Source organism: Sinohyriopsis cumingii, chromosome 2 (genome assembly GCF_028554795.1).
Source record: "Sinohyriopsis cumingii isolate HCF-2022 chromosome 2, ASM2855479v2, whole genome shotgun sequence".
NCBI classification, from domain to species: domain Eukaryota; kingdom Metazoa; phylum Mollusca; class Bivalvia; order Unionida; family Unionidae; genus Sinohyriopsis; species Sinohyriopsis cumingii.
Window position 1 is genome coordinate 157594244 of NC_142962.1, and position 9545 is coordinate 157603788.

Here is a 9545-nt window from a genome sequence, read left to right on the forward strand (position 1 = left end):
ATATATTTGAACTCTAGAAAGCATGAATTTAAGAAGCGTTAACAAATCGAAATTAGCATGCATATTTTAGACCGACGAATTTTGTAAATATCTTGCAGAAATTTAACATTCTAATGCATACCATGTCGATGCCAGATTGTCTTATATCACAACAACAACAAAATACAGATTCCTCTTACATTCAGCTTAAAGCGACACATTTAGCAGGGTGAGGTTTTCGACCAACAGCACAACTCGATCAAATAGGCTTTCGTGGCATTGAGGAACGGACCCACCTCTAATGCAACACAATGCGATCAAAATCGGCTTCCCGTCCTTTCCATAAGCAGGAACTTGCCTACTGCAATTTCAAATTTCTTGAAACCAGAAAGGTCTCCATTTTGATTCAAATATCACATAAAGATCTGAGCGATTTTTAAAAGGTTGCTAAGTTCATCTGTATTGCCCTCTAACAACTGATAATAATCAAAAGATGGTATTTGTTCTGCTCTACGGACGTTACTAAAGATTGTAGCCCATCAAAGGTTTGTTGTTTTCTATCTTGAATGAATTAACAATGAAATGATCGGTTTCTGAGACCCCACAGCCAATATCTATCTATTCAACTATCCAACTATATATCTGTCTATCTATCTATCTATCTATCTATATATCTATCTATCTATCTAGATATTTAGATAGATAAATTATTTGGTGTTTATGTTTTCATAAACAGTAACAAGAAAAAAGCGAAGACTATAAGCTTTGTAAAATTTACCAAATAATTTATTTCCCTAGAAAAACAAGGTAAAAATGAAATAAAGAACTTAAGGTTTTAAGAATCGAATCAAATCCAAAAAATACTCCAAGAACAGTCGAAGAATTAAAAATTAGCAGTCGTAGTAATAAAATGTTCTAATGAATTTGAGTTCGAGTCCGGACGAAATCCAAAAGGGAAGTCGATGACATGTGCTATAGCCAGTATAGTACTGATGTATCTACAGTTCTTTTTGAACCACAGAAAATTATATTCCGGTGTTTAAATTCCGAATAAAATTTCAATAAATGTCTTTGTTCAAGAATTCTATGCGAGCACATAAATATTCCCAGGGAAAAGAACTAATAATTCCATTTCAGCTTAAACTGATGACAAAAACCCACCTTACGTCGAAGTGTTTAAAAGCCCGACTGACTAAATTCTCTATAGAAAAAGGTTATACACTAATTTAAGACGCAAAATAGATTCCCGTATAAGAGTCATGTGATAACTTTCTAGAACCAGATAGAAGCTTTACATCACGTACTCCCAGTACAGCCTCGATTTCACTCTATAGTAAACGCACTAGGAATGAATAACAAAAGAAGTTGTTTACTTCAACTCTTACTAATTGTGATTTAAGGTCAGGAACTAGATCAGCCTTACGATAAAACAGTCAGGTCAAAATAATTTCTGGAAAATGTCAGATTCCATTGAATAAAACTCCATTATAATAGCATGTAATGGAATAATAAAAAAATTAAAACTAACGAACAAATGATTAAATTAAATTAAATATAAATTAGTAGTTAAGTGGGGCGATTCAGCGTCAATGGGAATTAGCATTAAAAACTACCCTGGGCCTGTTTAGCGTCTATGTAAATTTAACATGGAGAAAAATCGTGGGCCTGTTTAGCGTCAAGGGAAATTAACATGGGGAAAAATAATCTTGGGCCTGTTGAGCGTCAAGGGAAATTGAACAGGGTGGGTCTGTTGAGCGTCAAGGGAAAATGGAACATGGTGAATAAATTGTGGGCCTGTTTAGCGTCAAGGGGAATTGAACATGGGCAATAAATCGTGGGACTGTCTAGGGACAACACACACACACACACACACACACACACACACACACATAAAATAAAAATTTGGGGGTAGGCAATTGAAAGTAGATCTCTTTTCGAGAAATGTGGGTGGCCCTGAAAAGGGCCTTTGGGTTTCTTCTTCTTCTTCTTCTTCTAACTCCTCCACTTCTTTATCCATCCCCTTATTTTTTCCATCATTCCTTTCTTCTTCTTCTTTTCATTTTCCGGTATCCAGTCCGGGTGACCCATGGCTCGGAACTTCTGTTGGATTTTTATCCAGTTAGCGTTCAGTTTCTCTAGTTCTTCCTTTTTCTTTCTATTTTCTTCTTCTTTTCTATCTTTTGCCCACCTGTCCTTTATTTTCTTTACTTTTTCATCTATCACCTTTCTCATCTTTTCTTCCCCTTTTTTCAACCTTTCACACTCCTTTTGACAAAGGGCCACTCTGACCTTTTTTCTATCTCTTCCAAAAACCTGCTTACTTCTTCTACCTTCTCCAGGGCCTCTTTTAATGTCCCCACTCTGACATAAGGGGGATTTATTAGCCCTCTCAGTCTCTTCACTTCTTCAATTAATCCTTCTATCATCTCCCTGGCTAATTTTAGTTCGTTCACGTAGTGCACACTGGTTCTTAACCTCCAATCTCTTTCAATCCTTTCAACTCCATATTCACCATCCACCATCCAAAAATAAACATGCCTTAAATCATTGAACAGTTGGGACACTTCCATCTTCTTTTTTTATTCCTTAGAATGGTGCGAACGACGAATACTGTGGGTTCTTATAGTGAAAGCGCGGACGTGATGGAAAACACCCCCTAAAACAAAATTGATCTTACCTAGATCATTACTTAAAACGCGCGGACGTGAACGAAAACATCCCCTACTTTTCTCATTTCATATCATCTACTATTCACATACGCTAACCAACAATAAACTAACCTAAAATCTACCATCCACACACCCAAATCATTAAAATCAAATCCCAGTAATCTACTATCCACACTAACCTATGCTAGCGCTTATTAACACACAATCATATACATAAACTTATACACTCACACTAGGAAAAAGAGTCAGTGTTTATATTTACACTACTCTACATACACACATTGGCAAATCGATTACTATTTCTTTTCTAGAGTATTGGGTAGCCCTGAAAAGGGCTGTTTGTTTTTGAACTCCAGTGACACCTGGTTAATGATGGCACCTTCCAGGCCTGGCACCACACACACATCTTCTTCCCCAGTCTCCTTTTACTTTTTTTCTTGAAAGCGCAGAGGGAGGATGATTGGCTTCAGCACCCCAATCCTCTGTCTCTGGTATCTTGTAAGCAATCCTCTCTCCTATTTTCTTTTCCTCCTCTTCCCTCTGTCTTCTCTCCTCCTCTTCCTTCTTTATTCTTTCCTCTTCTACTATGGCCTCCGCGGCCAGTTCATTTAACAGGCGCCTGACATATTCCAGATGTATCTGGAGTTCAAGAAATTTGCTTATTCTGGTATTCATTGTCTTGTTAACGAATGAACAGGGTAGCTAGACTGCCAAGCGAGTTTCAATTTATACTAAAAGCGCGGACGCGAAGGAAAACATCTCTTAAAAACAAAATTGATCTTACCTAGATCATGACCAAATAAACGCGCGGACCTAAAAGAAACACTCACTCACCTTTTTATACTGCCCATCACTATTCTAAAAAATTTTCATTAATCACTTCAATATACTATTCACATACGCAAAGCAATCCAATCAAACCCCAAATCTACTCTCCCCACACCTCAAACAGCAAAAAACATGATCTTAATCTACTATCCACACAAATGTACGTGAGCACTTACAAACACACAATCATATACACAAACACATACACTCACACTATAAAAAGAGTCAGTGTTTATATTCACACTACTCTACATACACACATTGGCAAATCGATTGTTATTTCCTTTCTAGAGTATTGGGTAGCCTTGAAAAGGGCTGTTTTTTTTTGTTTTTTTTTTTTTGCTATGGCAATCTTTTAGTTTCTAAGAATGCGACGTCCTCTGAGGATAGACTTTCTGACGATAGGCCTGCTTCTTCGGAAAGAGAAGAAGAACTCTTTGGTGTCGATACGACAATCGACAAAGCCTCTGTCAGGTTCAGGTTGCTGCTGCTGCTGCTGCTGCTGTTGTTGCTGTTGCTGCTGTCTCTGAAGTCTGTACTTCTCTGTCCATTCTTCTTTCTCCCTGTTCACTTCTTCTCTGAAGAGCTCTTCTATCAGGTCTTCAGTGACTTTTAACATTCTCACATTCTCTATCTCTTCTGGCTTCGGTATCAGACTGTGTCTGACCCTATGCAAATTCACGTAGGCTTCGTTTAGCTTAGCTAGTTTGGAGCACATCTTCGTAGGAGGATGAGTCGACAATGGATGGTTAGACTGGAAATTACCCCGGTTCTTAAAGTCAAAGCGCGGACGTGAAGGAAAACATCCCTCTACGGTTTTCGAGCCGCAACGTTCAATGAGTGTCATGAGAGGGATAGAGTGAAGTCAAAGAGCATGAATCAAAATTCTTATACCAAACAAAAGAGAAAGGCATTTTTTTCAAAACACAACATTTTTTTATTCAAAATCACTTAACACTAACCAACAACTCTAACATTTTTAACAATAATCCAACAATATAACATCAAACATTCTTTTCAAATCACAAACATTTCTTTCAATTTACACATTATTTTGGACAGGGCTGACAACGTTGTGAACGAAATTGTGATTTCCACTATTGCAAGTCATTAGGCCATTGATGGACACTACGTTTCCTAGCTTGAGACAAAGATAAGCATAATGGTAACAAAACCATTGATCTACTTTCACATCGTTTCTTGAAGAAGAACGAGGATCAAAATGAGTCACTAAATGTTCTAAGGAATAGCCCAGGCTGCGATGATGCAGAAAATATGCACAATATTGTCCACACACCAAGGAATCTGTGCCTTGTAATTTCACATTATTGAATCGGGTGGTCTGAGCATTTCTTCTCATAAAGTCAATGATATCGTCTTCCAAAGGGGGCAATCCATACGAATCAAAATATTCCACACATCCTTCTTGAGGAAAGTAGACGGCTACCCAGTGGGTTCCTGGGAGATGACTGTCGTCCGTGTTGATGACATAAGCTAGATGGTCTTGAGGTTTGCGATGAGGGAGTTCATCTTTAGCACAGACGACAGGATTCCAAGAAGCCGTATACGAACTGTGGTTCAAAAGGTAATAAAGTTCCCAGGTATCCATGTTTTGTGTGGTCTTTTTTCTTCTTCACAGGTAATAATAAGTCATCAATTCGATCCTGACTTTTTGCTTGAAAATGTCTGACAAATAACCGTTTCATCGTTTCGTCTCCCCACTCTGATTCAGAAGAGCTTCGATACGATGGATCTCTTGCGTGGTTAATGGTGGACAAGAATGTTCACGCAAGTCTTTATACCACTGATGCAACACTACTTCGTCCGAGATGAGACTCCAAGCTTCGTCCAGATACTCGTCCAATTTTTCTTCTTGACTCAACATCAGGCATTTGTAGTGTTGAATTTGACTGGGATGATCGTTTTGACATCCATAGCAATCTTTATTGATCAATTCCGTCATTTTTTCGACCAAGTGTTTGGCAAAACAGGAGACTAAATGGGCTTCTTGTTCTGGCCATCTTGACTTCATCATGACAACTTCTTCGTCTTTGTCTTGGGATTCGTCTTCCACGATCTCCTCACATTCCATCTCCAAAGTTTCTTCACTTTGTAAAGAGGAATAACAGTCTTCCATGGCTTCTAATAATCTAGAATGACTTCTCTCAAACTGTTGATTTCTATCGTATTATCAAATTCTGCATATAGGATGACGTTCACCGTTTCATCAGGGTCTCGCTTTGCAAACTGAAGTTCCACACGAATCTGGCCGGATTTTATAGGGTGGAAATGTCCCTCGTCGCTGCCTTGGTCTGGAGTGAAATCGAAAGCCCACAAAGCGTAGCCTCCTGCATAATCGTCGTACGTAATACCGTGACTGGTGTTGGTTCCTAACTGTCCGGTAGCTTCGTACAGGGACAAGTACGATCTCAAGTAATTTTTCTTGTCAAAGTCGGGTTCGAAAGGTCGGGTACACAAGGTCTTGCCATCGCGACTGACTTCGATCTTGGACACGCCAAAAGGTTGAAAGAAGAAAGGATTTTTAGCTAAAGCTCCGTTGAAGGCTTCATTGCTCACGATACCAACGATTACACGTTTGGGTAGCTGTCCTTGGAACAGATGATCTTCGATCATGGATCGTTGCCCCTTGGGAATGGTGAAGGTTTTCACTTCCACGCGTCGTATCGGATACTTGGCGGTCGTTCTGCTCAAAGTGTTACTGATGTCGTTTCCCACTTTAGGTAACACTTCCACGCGTCGTACGTAGAGCCTGGCTTCCTCGATGACAGTTTTGCAAGCGGCAGTACCTATCAAATGGAAAGCGGCACTGCTACGATTCAGACTCAGGCGAACATTCACCTCATTCAGCAAATACTTTTCTTCCAACCACATGTCCAAATGTAAACGATCCATCAGTTCTAAACTACGACTTTCAGCAATTTTCTTTCTTCGTTCTACAAATCCCTCATTGTATTTTTTATTTTTATCAGTTGTAATAATTTCGAATGTTTCAAACTTGTCAGCTTCGTCAGCTTCCCATACCACACAGGCATCGAGATGAGTGTTCTTGGCGTCTATTCCGTACGTCAAGAGATTTTCCAGGTAGGCACGATAAGGGTAAGTATCCATGCTACTACTGACTAGTTTATTATTCAAGTACAAGTCCACTCCACTGAACAAGGAATACATGAAATTGTTGACGGGAGCTATTACCTCATCACTTTCTATGTTTGTGTTGTCATCTTCGATAACTTTGACTTTCAGGTACAAGTAACTGCTGTTCAGATCGATGTAATCTTCGGGCTGTCCTTTGATTTCAAACTCGATGGGAGCGAAGGCTGTCAAAGAGGAGACGGGGTGAAATTCCACCCACTGGGATTCTTGCATCGTCATCATGGTGGGGGGCATGGCAAACAGATCTAGTTCCGACTTGGAACAAGCGCAAGATTCTCGGTGCATCATTTTTTTTCTCTTTCTCAATAATCGAAAACGTCTAAGTCTCGAACGGTTCTTCTTTTCTTTGTCTTTCTAGCTTTAGAAGTGTGAAGTCTGGTGAAAGGGTGTTTTCTTCGTCGTCTCTTTCTGCCTTGTCCTTGCTGAATGCCTGACTCGGTAGTGTGCAGGGCATTTATAGGTGTTTCTCGTCGCCTCAAAAGGTCTTTACCCGTTTGCAGCAAGACATTTTTGCCTGACCTCATGAAGGCTTCTTTGGGGTTTTGTTTGTCGATGATGACATTTTGGAGAAATTCTTTGCCCTGTGTCAGTGCCGCATCTTTCAAGACGTGCAATCCTCGTGTCACCATCGGTTTCGTGTCCTCGCTGTCGAGCAACCCCTCGGTACACTGGATACATGACTTACGAGTCGTGAGAGAACCGTTTTCGAAAATGGAGTTTCACCGTGACTTTTCCTTTGGTGAATGGAATATTTTGTCCCAGATCTCCTTTTATAGCAATGTTGACCGTGTCCAAATAAGACTCGCTGACAGGCAGATAGTGAGGATGTACAAATTCGCGGTGGACGTGATAAGTGTTTCCACCTTCCTCGTCAGCGGCCGTGGCAGAATACACTTTAAAAGGAATGACACGCAGTAACGGTACGGAGGTGTGTCCCACCAGGTTGTACTCCACCACATCGGAGTACACAAACATCAAATTCAGTCCTTGGTTCAGTTCTACCGGGGTACGAAAATACTTGGCAAAAGACTCGTTGTCAGAAATGACTAGTAATTCGCCTTTTTCTTGTTCTACTTTCTTCCTCATCTCCATGTCCCCGCCCAACATGACAAACAATTCAGGACAAAATAAGAAAGACATGATTTTACTCCCCTCAGGAAATTTCATCAGGAAGCGACGAGCTGTTTTGTAGTACTCTAGGGTGACACTTTTTTTGACACTCTCCAAAGCTTTCAGAAACACGACATTAAACCTGGAGGCTATAGTGCTGACCAAATGTTGACCACTAAAATAATAGCCTGCGGGAATGGACAAGCGATAGTCGGTAAACTTTGGATTTTTTGTGTTAGGGTTTTTTATGTTATATTTGCCATGGATATCCAAGTACTGTTGTATTTGCTCGTCATGAACTTCCACCGTAAAAATATTTTGATTGGGAAGGACATTGAGGACTTGGGTCGGGTGAATGATTTCTACTAAAGCCACTTCCCAATGGTCTTCGTGATCTAATGGGATGGCCTGAGGTAATTTGGCCGTGTAACAGCACAACGTGTTGTGGGGAAACACCTCCATGGAACTGTCACTTGGTAAGGTCAAGTAAAATTGGTCTTGGTGACTCATAATTCCAGAGTTCTGTGGCTGTCCGAGGGGTTACTGGACGTCAGAGGCGTGTCTCCGCCCAAGATGGGGTTATTGTTGTTGTTGGAGTGGTGACTGGCACTGGCACTGGACACAAGGTTCCCGTGGTTCCCTTTGGAAGAGAATTTCAGGGAGGAATTGGGAAGCAGGTAACCGATGCAACTGCTCAATAAAATGGTCCACAATTGTTTGTCTCCTTGTTGCAAACTCAAATTGGCGATGGCTGCCCCGATGACACAATACACCATGAAGATTTGGCAGAAAAAGACGATTTGCGTTTAGGCACACGTTCTCCACACCACACCCACAAAGGTTGTTTTTGTAAATCTTGCAGAGAAGAACTGGGTGAAGGAGTGGTTGACGTAGCTGCGTCTGTGTGAAAGGGCATGATGGTCACTTCTTTTTATAGTCGATGACTTGCGAAGCGTCGATCCAAGAATCAAAACTGGGTGGATATCCTTTCCAACGTACTTTGACTTCTTTGACATGTCGTTTACCCACTTTACTGGTTCTGCGTTCGAGAATGCTTTCGATGTCGTACACGTCGTCTTCTTTTGTGGTGACACGTTGTAACTCGGGCAAATAAAACGTTCCTTTGAGCACTTCTCCGTTCATGTCTTCCAATTTATAGACGGCAGGATGACGTCCATGCACTCGTCCAGTGACACGAAACAATTCGGTCGTCCAGTTAAGCAAGTAACCTTTGACGAAAGTGCGTTTGGTTTTGCCAATTCGCACCCAATCTCCTACGTCCAACACTCCACTTTTCTTGGGGCAGCCCTCGTCGGGGACGTAACACACAGGCGCTCAAACACCATCACTTCGTTATCGGGAGTAACTTCTTGCGGGGCACGTCCAATGCTTCGATGATAAGATTGATTGTACGCTTGCACCAGGTGCGGTAGGATGTCGATGTACTTCAGAGTGTGGTGATGCTTAAAATATTTCCACATGCGTTCTTTCAAAGTGCGTTGAAAACGTTCCACGATGCTGGCTTTGGTTTCGGGATTCTCGCTGGTAAAAAAATGAATGTCACGTTTCTTTGATTCTTTTTGGAAAGCTTGGTTCAGAAATTCGGTACCTTTGTCCGTTTGCCATCGAAGAGGGTGACGACCGCCTTGTTTCAACACCCGTTGCAGGGCTCGCACTAACTCGCTGCTCGATTTTTTAAGTCAATTGCACGACCCAGGCAAATTTGGAAAAGACGTCGATGACACAAAACAGATATTTGTAGCCACGATTGTAGCTGGCCAAATG